Raw genomic sequence first — 14,399 nt, 5'->3', positions numbered from 1 at the left:
GGGAATGGGAGAGGATTCAGAAATAATTAGGGAGAGAGGGGGAGGCGGACTGAAGATGGATAGAGGACAAGATAGGTGGAGAGGAGAGTATGGGTGGGGAGGTAGGGAGGGGATAGGTCAGAGCCGGGAGGACAGACAGGTCAAGGAGGCGGGATGAGGTTAGTAGGTAGGAAATGGAGGTGTGGCTTGAGGTGGGAGGAGGGGATAGGGGAGAAGAAGAACAGGTTAGGGAGGCGGGGACAAGTTGGGCTGGTTTTGGGATGCAGTGGGGGGAGGGGAGATTTTGAAGCTTGTGAAGTCCACATTGATACCATTGGGCTGCAGGGTTCCCAAGCGGAATATGAGTTGCTGTTCCTGCAACCTTCGGGTGGCATCACTGTGGCACTGCAGGAGGCCCAGGATGGACATGTCGATCAAGGAATGGGAGGGGGTAGTTAAAATGATACGCGACTGGGAGGTGCAGCTGTTTATTGCGAACCGAGCGGCGGTGTACTGCAAAGCGGTCCCCAAGCCTCCGCTTGGTTTCCCCAATGTAGAGGAAGCTACCACGGGCACAGCGGATGCAGTATATCACATTGGCTGATGTGCAGGTGAACATCTGCTTGATATGGGAAGTCATCTTGGGGCCTGGGATGGGGGTGAGGGAGGAGGTGTGGGGGCAAGAGTAGCACTTCCTGTGGTTGCAGGAGAAAGCGCCGGGTTTGGTGGGGTAGGAGGGCAGTGTGGAACAGACAAGGGAGTCTCGGAGAGACTGGTCCCTCCAGAAGGCAGACAAGGGTGGGGTGGAAAACTGTTTTTGGTGGTGGGGTCAGATTGTAGATGGCGGAAGTGTCAGAGGATGATTCATTTTATCCGTGTGTTGGTGGAATGGTATGTGAGGACGAGGTGGACTCTCTTTTGGCAGTTGTTGCGGGGGACAGGGTGTGAGGGATGTGTTGCGGGAAATGTGGGAGACGCGGTCAAGGGCGTTCTCTACCACTGCAAATCTCCCCTCCCCCCACTGCATCCCAAAACCAGCCCAACCTGTCTCTGCCACCCTAACCTGTTCTTCCTCTCCCCTATCCCCTCCTCCCACCTCAAGCCACACCTCCATTTCCTACCTACCAACTTCATCCCACCTCCTTGACCTGTCCGTCCTCCCCGCTCTGACCTATCCCCTCCCTACCTCCCCACCCATACTCTCCTCTCCACCTTGAAGAACGAGGACATCTGGGATGTACTGGAGTGGAATGTCTCATCCTGGGAGTATTGCATTAAAGTGAGATTGATGTAGAGGTGCTGATGTTGCATTAGGGTGGACAAAGTCAGAAGTCACATGACACCAGGTTATAGTTCAACAGGTTTATTTGGAATCACTCGGGCTTTCAAAGCACAGACCCTTCGTCAGGTGCAGTGAGTTCAAAAAGCACACAATTTGTAGTCACAGTCAGTCAATGCAGCATCTTTTAAATTCCTGTTTTCGGATTAAACCAACCTACCTGATTCCAGGTTAAAACTTTGAGACAGATTCTGAATAAAGCCTCACACCTACAATTCAGTGTCTGACCTGAGATGTCACCTTTTGTATATTCCTATCACTGCCTGATTGTCATGCCAGCACAGCACTGATATTGACATTGTAAACACTTTACTCACAGTGTTTAGCACTCTTGATCATCTGCAGACTTATTATCTGACACTTCACTCATACAAGTTGTATGATCTTTTGATCTCTCCTCCCTTGATCTCTCTGCCTATAAAATCTGTCTGTGTACTCTTCTCACCCACTGCACCCGACAAAGGGGCTGCTCTCCAAAAGCCTGTGATTTCAAAAAAACCCGTTGGACTGTAACCTAGTCTCATGTCGCTTCTGACTTTAAAGTGAAATTGACAGTGAGAGATAACGAAGTGTGAAGCTGGATAAACACAGCAGGCCAAGCAACATCTCAGTGCTCCTGAGATGCTGCTTGGCCTGCTGTGTTCATCCAGCTTCACACTCTGTTATCTGGATTCTCCAGCATCTGCAGTTCCCGTTATCCCTTGACAGTGATAGAGTTTGCTTTATAAAAACAGTGAAAATCTTGTGGTTACAGAACATAGAAAAGTACAGCATAGTACAGGCCCTCTGGCCCACGATGTTGTGCTGTGGAATAATCCTAATCCAAAAATAAAATAACCTAACCTACATTCACCTCAATTCACTGCTGTCCATGTGCATGTCCAGCAGTCGCTTAAATGTCACTAATGACTCCGCTTCCACGTCTACCACTGGTAAACTATTCCATGCGCTCACAACTCTCTGGGTGAAGAACCTCCCTCTGACATCTCCTCTATACCTTCCTCCTAACACCTTAAAACTATGACCCCTCGTGGCAGTCAATCCTGCCCTGGGGAAAGTCTCTAGCTATCGACTCTATCCATGCCTCTCATTACCTTGTACACCTCGATCAGGTCACCTCTCTTCCTCCTTCTCTCCAGAGAGAAAACTCCGAGCTCAGTCAACCTCTGCTGACATCAATACTTCAACACTTTCATTTCACTGAACTGTGGAAGGCTGTATCTAATATAAAACTCATGATGTGATCAGTGACCTGGATTTCACTCAAAAAAGGAATTGAACAAGAAACCGAGTGTTGTGATTCATCACCCTCTATATTGCACAGCGAGAAATATTCCCAGCAATTAGAATAACACAAACACTGGCTCAAAGACAATGGCTTCTTCCCTCCACACAGAAAGCCTTAAAATAAACCACCTGTTAACAAGGATAATGGGAACTGCAGATACTGGAGAATCCAAGATAACAAAGTGTGGAGCTGGATGAACACAGCAGGCCAAGCAGCACCTCAGGACCTCTCTCTGATGAAGAGTCTAGGCCGGAAACGTCAGCTTTTGTGCGCTTGAGGTGCTGCTTGGCCTGCTGTGTTCATCCAGCTCCACACTTTGTTATCACCTGTTAACAGGATTGATTCTGGAATAGATCATTTCTTCAACCACATTCAGTTAGTCTATATTGTGGGTGTGAGCTCCCAGTGTGAGTGGGAGGAGGTCTGAAATTGAATTTTATTCTATCATCAGACTCTGGGTTCTGATTTCAGGTTGGGATTCTTTCTCTACTTTAAGGACCAGTTTGAAGCTGCTTCACTACTGATTCCCAAAATCTCCTATTTGCCTACCGCAGCTGGATCCAGCTGTTTTCCAAACCTGCACTGATTGGAGTAAAGCTGAATTGAATTGAGAAACAACTGTCTCCTCATCCCCACCATAATGTCCAATGTGTGATCATCAGGAATGTCAGGTAAAGGGAATATTCTACTGCCCAGAGGGTGGAATTTTCAACCTGGCCTGCTTTTCCTGACAGCAGTAACCACAGTGTTCACCATTTCCACTGTCTTGCTTCTTGCTGCTTCCCAGACCACTCCAATTCAAATTTAAAGTGCCCACAATGAGCTTGTGAGCACTTTCATCAAGCATTTCTTAATTTGACCTGTGTTTGACTGATTCTACTTGCAAGACTATCACTCATCCATGCTCCAGGCTCCCTTCCATATCCCTCTTCCTCCTCTCACTGACCCTTGTTGGTGATGAGGCTCACTGCAAGCTCCCACTCTCCTGTCCCTTCACTTGTGCTACAGAGTGAAACAAGTGAAACCTCTGACCTCAGACACAAGAGCATGGAGCTGGGTATTGTATGTCACTTCTAAATAAACATTAATTGCTTCATGATTCCTGTGTGTCACTGACTTTCAGACGAAGGTGGGACATCATTACAAAAGGATCACAAAAATGAGTGTTGATCGAATTCAAATCCATTTCCATGCAGGAATACTCCACAGGGCAGTTCAAAACCTGACCTTACACAAACACAATTCTGAGCACATCTCAGAACAAGAACTCATCTTGGGATGGAGAATGTTTAGTACCTGTCTCTTTGTCTCAGCCTGTGGCCATGTTTCCCACTCCTTCAGAGCCCATGAAATTCCCTCCAGTGTGGCCCTCTGATCAGGTTCCTCCTAGTGAATGCCTTGGTCAGCCTGCAGCTCCCAGTGTGTATTCAAGAGGTAACTGATCCATCATCATTCTTTTACAGAGGACAGGGGACAAAAGAAATATCTTGCAGGAGTTCTTCCAGATGATGTGACTCAATATTTTGCAACCAGTGAACCCATTGTCTCTTTAAACATTTCCCTGCAATTAAATAATTCAACCGGAACTCACTCAGAGTGAGAGAGTTTGAGTATGATCCCCATCTGACCAGTCAGCAATGCCCCACAGAGGTAGTTGGTCAGAAATGATTCTGAAATACTGAGCAATAATTCGGCTTTGAAGAGAAATTCTCATTATAAAGAATCTAAAAAGATACAAGAGCAGACAGGACTGCTCTATCAGGGACAGTCAGATTGATCAGAGCTGGAAGCTAATGTCTAGTTAATGTGTCACTGGAAGACCACATGGTTCCTCCACATGGGATTGAGGGAGTGGGCAGGAACATAGCAGATGGAACAAAATTTGGGGAAATGTGATGGTGGCCAAATATGGAAAAAATAGACAAGGGGAATGTTTCGTCTTGGTGACTGACAAGAAAATGGTGGTGTTCAGAGAGGTCTGAATGCCCTTCTATATGAAGCATAGAAAGTTAATGGACAGGTTCAGCAAGCTATTAGAAAAACAAATAGTGTCTTATCCTCTATTACAAAGGAAGTGAAAAGTAAAGAAATCGGACTTCAGTTGCAGCGATGGTTGACATCAGTAGTTTTGCTCATCATACCCAAGAGTGGGCACAATAACATCATTGGACAGATTACCCAATTGAAGGACAATGTGGAAAAGTATACTCGAAGGAGAAGATCACTCACGATCTCACTGAATGGTGGACTTGTTCTTTTTATGACTCAGGAAAAGACAAGACGGTACAGCCTCCAGTGAGATATCATATCCCAGGGCACTTGGAAACCATTGTGTGAAGGTGAGAGTGGAAGAGGGTGGAAAGAGGGTGATATGCAGGAGGTGGAGGGGCTGCAGTTGGTGTGATGGCGGGGAGAAGGTTGAGCAGGTTGGCAGGTGGGCAAGGGGTTTCACTGGAATGTAGGTGAGGCGGTAGCATCGAGGTGGGTGAGGAAGGTAGAGGGCCAGGGGTTGGGGGGTATATTGTCAGGTAAGTGAGAGAAAGCTTGGGGTCTGTCAAGGGGTCGGGTTGGGGTGGGCGTTGTAATAAGAACAAAGAGCAAAGAAAATTACAGCACAGGAACAGGCCCTTTGGCCCTCCAAGTCTGCACCGATCGAGATCCTTTGTCTAAGCCTATCATCTATTTTCTAAGGGCCTGTATCCCTTTGCTCCCTGCCCATCCATGTACCCGTCCAGATACATCTTAAAAGGCACTAACGTGTGTGCGTCTACCACATCCACTGGCAACGCCTTCCAGGTGCCCACCACCCTCTACGTAAGGAACTTTCCACGCATATCTCCCTTAAACTTCCTTCTTTCACTTTGAACTCATGACCCCTAGTAATTGAGTCCCTCACTCTGGGAAAAAGCTTCTTGCTATCCACCCTGTCTATACCCCTCATGATTTTGTAGACCTCAATCAGGTGCCCCCTCAATCTCCATCTTTCTAATGAAAATAATCCTAATCTATTCAACTTCTCTTCATAGCTAGTACCCACCATACCAGGCAACATCCTGGTGAACCTCCTCTGCACCCTCTCAAAAGCATCTACATCCTTTTGGTAATGTGGCAACCAGAACTGTACACAGTACTCTAAATGTGGCCGAACCAAAGTCTTATACAACTGTAACATGGCCTGCCAACTCTTGTACTCAATACCCCGTCCGATGAAGGAAAGCATGCCGCATGCCTTCTTCACCACCCTATTGACCTGCGTCGCCACCTTCAGGGAACAATGGACCTGAACCAACCCAAATCTCTCTGTTCATCAATATTCCCTAGGACTTTTCTGTTTACTGTATAATTCACCCTTGATATAGATCTACCAAAATGCATCACCTCGCATTTGCCCTGATTGAACTCCATCTGCCATTTATCTGCCCAACTCTCCAGTCTATCTATATTCTGCTGTAATCTCTGACAGTCCCCTTCACTATCTGCTACTCCACTAATCTTAGTGTCATCTGCAAACTTGCTGATCAGACCACCTACACCTTCCTCCAAATCATTTACGTATATCACAAACAACAGTGGTCCCAGCACAGATCCCTGTGGAATACCACTAGTCACAGGTCTCCAATTTGAGAAACTCCCTTCTACTACTACTCTCTGTCTCCTGTTGCCCAGTCAGTTTTTTTATCCATCTAGCTAGCACACCCTGGACCCCATGTGACTTCACTTTCTCCATCAGCCTGCCAATGGGGAGCCTTATCAAACGCCTTACTGAAGTCTATGTATATGACATCTACAGCCTTTCTCTCATCAATCAACTTTGTCATGTCCTCAAAGAATTCTATTAAGTTGGTAAGACATGACCTTGCCTGCACAAAACCATGTTGCCTATCACTGATAGGCCCATTTTCTTCCAAATGGAAATAGATCCTATCCCTCTGTATCTTCTCCAGTAGCTTCCCTACCAATGACGTCAGGCTCACCGGTTGATATTTACCTGGATTATCCTTGCTACCCTTCTTAAACAAGGAGACAACATTAGCAAGTCTCCAGTCCTCCAGGACCTCACCCGTGTGTAAGGATGCTGCAAAGATGTCTGTTAAGGCCCTGGCTATTTCCTCTCTCGCTTCCCTCAAATAGCCTGGGATAGATCCCATCCGGACCTGGGGACTTGTCCACCTTAATGTCTTTTAGGATACCCAACACTTCCTCCTTCCTTATGTCAACTTGACCTAGAGTAAGCAAACATCTATCCCTAACCTCAACATCTGTCATGTCCCTCTCCTTGGTGAATACTGATGCAAAGTACTTGTTAAGAATGTCACCCATTTTCTCTGACTCAGCGCATAACTTTCCTTCTTTGTACTTAAGTGGGCCAATCCTTTCTCTAGTTACCCTCCTGTGCTTTATGTATGAATAAAAGGCTTTGGGATTTTCCTCAACTATGTTTGCCAGCAATATCTCATGTCCTGTCTTAGCCCTCTTAATCCCTCATTTCAGATTTGTTCTACATTCCCCATATTCTTCCAAAGCGTCATCTGTCTTCAGTCGCCTAGACCTCATGTATGCTTCCTTTTTCCTTTTGGCTAGTCTCACAATTTCACCTGTCATCCATGGTTCCCTAATCTTGCCTTTTCTATTCCTCATTTTCACTGGAACATGTCTCTCCTGCAGGCTAATCTACCTCTCTTTAAAAGCCTCCCACATATCAAATGTGGATTTACCTTCAAACAGTTTCTCCCAATCTACATTCCCCAGATCGTGCCGAATCTTGGTATAGTTGGCCTTCCCCCAGTTTAGAACTCTTCCTTTAGGACCACTCCCATTCTTGTCCATGAGTATTGTAAAACTTACGGAATTGTGGTCGCTATTTCCAAAGTAGTCCCCTATTGTAATTTCAATCACCTGGCCGGGTTCATTCCCCAACACCAGGTCCAGTATGGCCCCTTCCCGAGTTGGGCGATATACATATTGCTCTAGAAAACCCTCCTGGACACACCTTACAAATTCTGCTCCATCTTGATCCCTAACGTTGAGTGAATCCTGGTCAATGTTAGGAAAATTAAAATCTCCCATCACCACCACCCTATTTCTCCTATACCTTTCCATTATCTGTTTACATAGTCGTACCTCTATCTCACGCTCTCTGTTGGGAGGCGTGTAGTACAGCCCTAACATTGTTACTGCGTCCTTCCTATTTCTGAGTTCTACCCGTATTGCCTCACTGCTTGAGTCCTCCATGAGGCCCTCCTTCAGTCCGGCTGTGATATCGTCTTTGACCAGTATTGCAACTCCTCCACCTCTTTTACCTCCCTCTCTATCCCGCCTGAAGCAGCAATATCCTGGGACAACTAGTTGCCAATTATGCCCTTCCCTCAACCAAGTCTCATCATCATCAGGCAGATTCTTCGCTTGCGAAGATTAGTTGGGAATAGATTCGTCAGCGATTTTGTTGGCACAACCGTTGGTGGCTATAGAGTCCTATCCTGGACCTGCAGATCCTGGGGCAGTGTGGGCAGGCGAATGCTCCGGACAGAGGGGCTTGAGATGAGGGATCCTTCCTGCATTTCCGTCTGTTCTCTGTAGCTGCTCTCCTCGAACATTCAAACTGCTCTGTCGCCGTCGTAGTTTTCTTCCGCCATGCGTCCCTGTCAGAGGCCAGCTTTTGCCATTCCGTTGAGGCGATGCCGGCCTGAGACAGCTGTTGCTTCAGTTGGTCCTTGTAGCGCTTGCGCGGTGCACTGCGGTTTCTTTTGCTGTCGCAGAGTTCCCCAAAGAACACTGTCTTGGGTATTCTGGTGTTGTCCATCCGCGATACATGACCCGACCATAGAAGTTGCTTCAGGAGAAGGGTCGCTTCGATGCTGGGGAGCCGGGCCTTTTCCAGCACTTCGTTGTTAGAGACGCGGTCCTGCCAGGTGATGCCCAATATAGAACGCAGGCAACATTGGTGGAATCGTTCCAGCAGCCGCATCTGTTTCCGATACAGAACCCAGACCTCGGAGCCGTACGGCAGTCTGGTGATGACCACGGCCTTGTGAACCTAGATTTTCGTCGACATGCTTATCGAGTGGTTTCCCCATACACACTTCCGCAGTCGCCCGAAGGCGCTACTTGCTTTTGCAAGGCAATTGTCAACGTCTCCTATGACTGTAGCATCGTTGGAGATTATGCTTCCCAGGTACGTGAAACGTTCGACCATGTTGAGGGGATAGCCATCGATCGAGGTTCGAGGTGGGTTGTATGCGCTGCATGGTGGCTTCTGGTACATCTTCTTCAGACTGATCGTTAGCCCGAAAGCCTTTGCAGCTTCAGAGAAGCACATCACTGCATTCTGTAGCGCATCTTCTGTGTGTGTAAGTAGGGTGCAGTCGTCTGCATACAGCAGATCCATGATGGGGTCCCGTGTTGTCTTCGTGCGAGCGAGGAAGTGACGCAGATTGAAAACATTGCCGTCCAGGCGGAAGCGAATGTAGATGCTGTTCGAGACGCCCTCCTTCACTTCCTGGAGCATCATGTTGAAGAAGATGGCGAAGAGTGTTGGTGCCAAGACGCAGCCCTGCTTCACGCCATTGCTGATGGGGAACGGGTGTGATAGGTCACCGTTGTATTTCACCTTGCCGCTCTGACCTTCATGAAGTTGCTGTAGGATGGTTAAGAACTTAGTAGGGCATCCGAGCTTCCCCAGGATTTTCCATAGACCGTCGCGGCTGACAGTATCGAAGGCTTTGGCGAGGTCAACGAATGCCGCGTACCATCCAACTGCTCACGGCATTTCTCCTGAAGTTGGCGTAGTGTGAAGATCATGTTGGATGTGCATCTGTTCACTCTAAAACCACAGTGTCTTTCTGTCAGGTTGTCCTCCGCAATGGTGGGAATCAGTCTGTCCAAGAGGATTCTGGAGAGAATCTTCCCAGCCGTAGACAGCAGTGTGACACCTCTGTAGTTCGAACAGTCCGATTTCTCACCTTTGTTCTTATACAGGGAGACTATCACAGATTCATATGGATCAGCTGGCACCTCACCCTGTTCCCAACAGAGTGCAATAGGTTGGTGAGTTTGTTCAGGCGCGAAGCTCCTCCTAATTTGTATACTTCTGCAGGGATTCCGTCAATACCGGGGGCTTTGTGGAGTTTCAGCTTAGAGATGGCGGATTGAACCTCATTCAGCATTGGTGTATGGTCGAGTTCGGATCTGATGTCCTGCTGCGGGATTCTCTCGAAGGACGCTGTTTGTACTTGACAATTGTCCGCGAAGAGGTTCTCGTAGTGTTCTGTCCATCGCTCCATAATGGCTTCTTTGTCAGTAGGTAAACTGGCACCATCAGCAGAGTGTAAAGGGGCCTGAAGTTGGCAGGTCAGTCCATACAACGTGCGCAGAGACTCATAAAAAGCTCTGGTGTTGCCAGTGTCTGCATACTGCTGTGTTTGTTCTGCCAGTTTTGACCACCAGTTGTTTTGCATCGTTCTGAGGTTGGCTTGCAGGGTACTGCATGCAGCTCTGTATTCTGCTTTAGCTGTCTTGTCATCAGACCTGGAGAGCAAGGTCTGTTGGGCAGAGCGTTTCTTCTGGAGGACAGTCTGTATCTCAGTGTCATTTTCATCAAACCAGTCTCTGTTCCTCCTAGAAGTGTATCCAGCCACCTGAACAGCTGTATCTCACATTGCAGACTTCAGGTGATCCCATGTCTTTCCTGTGTTTCCATCTGTGACCAATGAGTCTTTGGATTTCAGTCTCTTCTCTAGCTTGGACTGGAATTCATCACGAAGATTGCGGAGCTTGCTTACATGGATTTTCTTGGAACATGGTCCTCTCTTCTTTGTCACTGGCTTGGCTACTAGTCTTACTTTCGTCTGTACCAGCCTATGGTCTGTGTAGCAGTCTGCACTCGGCGTAGCCCTGGTCTGTAGGATGTCTGATCTGTCCCTTTGGCGCACTAGGACGTAGTCCAGAAGGTGCCAATATTTGGATCGGGGATGCTTCCAAGTAGTCTTGAATCTTGCTTTCTGTTGGAACAGTGTGTTTGTTACCACCAGTCCGAGTCCTGTGCAGAGCTCCAGAAGCAGCCTCCCGTTGCCGTTACAGTTTCCAATGCCCTGTCGACCCAGGACTCCGGGCCATGCCTCTGAGTCGTTGCTCACCCTCGCATTGAAGTCGCTTAGGACGATGAGTTTGTCTTTCGAGCTGACTTTCAGGAGGAGAGACCTGAGCTGGGCGTAGAAGGCTTCTCTCACTGCGGGCTCAGTTTGCAGTGTGGGGGCGTAGACGCTCAAAAGAGTGGCAAACTGGTTGGCTTGTAGTGGGAGTCGCAGGGTCATGAGGTGATCCGAGTGGCTGATTGGTAGGCTTTGGAGCTTGTCAGCGATTGTCTTCTTGATCATGAAACCCACTCCTGAGAGTCTGTTGTCGGTGCTGCTTCTGCCGGACCAGAACAGAGTGTAGCCTGCACCATGTTCTACCAACGAACCTTGGTCTGCGAAACAGACTTAACTTAGAGCAGCGATATCGATGTTCAGCCAGGACAGTTCACATGCAACGAGGGCCGATCGTCTTTGCGGGCATTCGTTTGCTGGCGAGTCTTGCATTGTGCGTACGTTCCAGTAGGCTAGCTTGAGGTTTGTTGAGTGTTTAGATTTAATCTGTTTGTTCTTACCGCTTGAGGGAGATGCCCGTTGGCCGCGACGAACTAACCAGGTGATGGTAAGGCAAGCTTTCTTTGAACCACCTTTTCTAGGTCCGTCTCCATTCGGAGCAAGCAGTGCTGTCCCTGAAGAGGGCTGCTTGGTCACTCAGAGAGCTGCCGAATGCTGTTGTTGCCTCAAGTCAACAGACAGACGACCCATTGGTCTCAGCCGCCTACATGCAGAGTTGAGGCTGCGACTTCCAGTGTCATCTAACACCTGCCGGTACGCCCCTCCTCCATCACTGTAGGGCTTTTCTTCCCGCCTGCGCTGCGTAGTTTTATAGTGACAGTTGGTGCGCACGAACCGACGCCACTCTTTAGGCCAGGGGACGTGACACAGTGGCACAGCAAGCTGAGACGACTGCGGCGGCCGCAAGGCTGTAGGTTGAGATTCAGAGTTTTCCTTCTCCGAGAGGGACTGCCTGCCAAGGCTGAGGAGTTCTCTCAACCCGCGTTTGGAGTCAGAGTTGTTCTTCTCCAAGGCTGGACTGCTCCGCTTCGGTAGACATGGTTATTTTTTCTTGTTGTTGCTGGTGTCAATGGCGTATGTCAGCAAACAACAAGATACGCCACTGCAGCACCTTCCAGCTGCTGGGGATCCATCTTCGCGTCCACCGGAGGCCTCTCCTTCGGCCGGCTGCTGTCGTTGCTATGGCTGTGAGGAGACTGTCACCAAGCAGCGGCGAGGGGACGGTGCAGTGTGTGTGTCATTCTGGGTCTGTGTGTCTGTGTATGTACTGCTCTGCATCAGAGGGTCTGTGTCAGTGTGTGGGGGTGTGCATCTGGGGGAGTGAGTCAGTGAGTGTGTGGGTGTGTGTCTGGGGGAGTGAGTCATTGAGTGTGTGGGTGTGTGTCTGGGGGTATGTGTCAGTGAGTGTGTGGGTCTGTGTCTGGGGGAGTGAGTCAGTGAGTGTGTGGGTGTGTGTCTGGGGGTTCGTGTCATTGAGTGTGTGGGTGTGCATCTGGGGGAGTGAGTCAGTGAGTGTGTGGGTGTGTGTCTGGGGGTATGTGTCAGTGAGTGTGTGGGTCTGTGTCTGGGGGAGTGAGTCAGTGAGTGTGTGGGTGTGTGTCTGGGGGTGTGTGTCATTGAGTGTGTGGGTGTGCATCTGGGGGAGTGAGTCAGTGAGTGTGTGGGTGTGTGTCTGGGGGTATGTGTCAGTGAGTGTGTGGGTCTGTGTCTGGGGGTGTGTGTCAGTGAGTGTGTGGGTCTGTGTCTGGGGGTATGTGTCATTGAGTGTGTGGGTCTGTGTCTGGGTGTGTGTGTCAGTGAGTGTGTGGGTCTGTGTCTGGGGGTATGTGTCAGTGAGTGTGTGGGTCTGTGTCTGGGGGTATGTGTCAGTGAGTGTGTGGGTGTGTGTCTGGGGGAGTGAGTCATTGAGTGTGTGGGTCTGTGTCTGGGGGTGTGTGTCAGTGAGTGTGTGGGTCTGTGTCTGGGGGTATGTGTCAGTGAGTGTGTGGGTCTGTGTCTGGGGGTATGTGTCAGTGAGTGTGTGGGTCTGTGTCTGGGGGTATGTGTCAGTGAGTGTGTGGGTGTGTGTCTCGGGGAGTGAGTCATTGAGTGTGTGGGTGTGTGTCTGGGGGTATGTGTCAGTGAGTGTGTGGGTGTGTGTCTGGGGGAGTGAGTCATTGAGTGTATGGGTGTGTGTCTGGGGGTGTGTGTCATTTAGTGTGTGGGTCTGTGTCTGGGGGTATGTGTCATTGAGTGTGTGGGTCTGTGTCTGGGGGTATGTGTCAGTGAGTGTGTGGGTCTGTGTCTGGGGGTGTGTGTGAGTGCATGGGTCTGCATTTAGGGGGGTGTATGTGTGGGTGGGTCTGTGTCTGGGTGTTTGGTGCGGGTCTTAGCTGTGGCCCCACCCCGGGCTGCGCTGTGAAAATGGCTGAGGCAGAGAGTGAGGACACAGCAGCGGCGAGGACACGGATCAGGCCGGGAGAGAGCGGTGCTCGGGCAGTGGGCCCAGGGCCGTGGGTCCAGGGCCTCGGGCCCAGTTCCCAGCCCCAGCCCCGCCGCTGTATAACTGGCAGGCAGCACAGCGCTCAGTACGGGAGCGCTTCTCCTTCATGTTCAACAATGAGCTGCTGAGCGACGTCCATTTCGCGGTCGGCAAAGGTCCTGGCGGATTTCAAGAGTATCAGGACTGAAATTATATCAAGTATTAGCCTTGGATTAATGTTGAATTTGCCCTAAAAAATCACACATCCCTTTCTCTTGTCTGTCATCCTCTCTGCTATTGTTTAATTCTGTCCTGAGCCGAAGCCTCAATAATAGCAGTAACATCATACCTCCAGGTACCGATCCAAGCCCTAAACTCATCTATCTTATCTACTACACTTCTCGCATTAAAACAAATGCACCTCAGACCACCTGTCCCTTTGTGTTCATCATCTGCTCCCCGACTACTATTCCCTTTAGTCACACTGACTCCATTATCTAGTTCCTTGCAGGCTTTCATTACTACCTCGTTTCTGTCCAATATTTGGTTTCCATCCCCCTGTCACATTAGTTTAAACCCTCCCCCACAGTATTAGCAAAAGCACTCCCAAGGACATGGGTTGCAGTCAGGCCCAGGTCTAGGCCATCCAATTTGTAATAGTCCCACCTTCCCCAGAACCGGTTCCAATGTCCCAAAAATCTGAACCCCTCCCTCCTGCACCATCTCTCAAGCCACACATTCATCCTGGCTATTCTTTCATTTCTGCACTGACTGGCACGTGGCACTGGTAGCAATCCTGAGATTACTACCTTTGAGCTCCTACTTTTTAACTTGGCTCCTAACTCCCTAAATTCTGCTTGTCGAACCTCATCCCGTTTTCTACCTATATCATTGGCACCACAACAACTGGCTATTCACCCTCCTCTTCAGAATGTTCTGCAGCCGATCGGAGACATCCCTGACCATGCCCCTGGGAGGCAACATACCATTTGGGAATCTTGTTTTTGACCGCAGAACCACCTATCTACTCCCGTTACAATTGAATCCCTAATGACTATCGCCCTTCCACTCTTTTTCCCGCCCTTCTGTACAGCTGAGCCAGCCACAGTGCCATGAACCAGGCTATTGCTGCCTTCCCCTGGTGAGCCATCTCCCCCAACAGTATCCAACACGGAATACCTGTTTTGG

This window comes from Stegostoma tigrinum, chromosome 4, assembly GCF_030684315.1.
Source record: "Stegostoma tigrinum isolate sSteTig4 chromosome 4, sSteTig4.hap1, whole genome shotgun sequence".
Classification (NCBI taxonomy): Eukaryota; Metazoa; Chordata; class Chondrichthyes; order Orectolobiformes; family Stegostomatidae; genus Stegostoma; species Stegostoma tigrinum.
The sequence above is the reverse complement of the archived record's forward strand: the minus strand, read 5'-3'. Positions refer to the sequence as shown.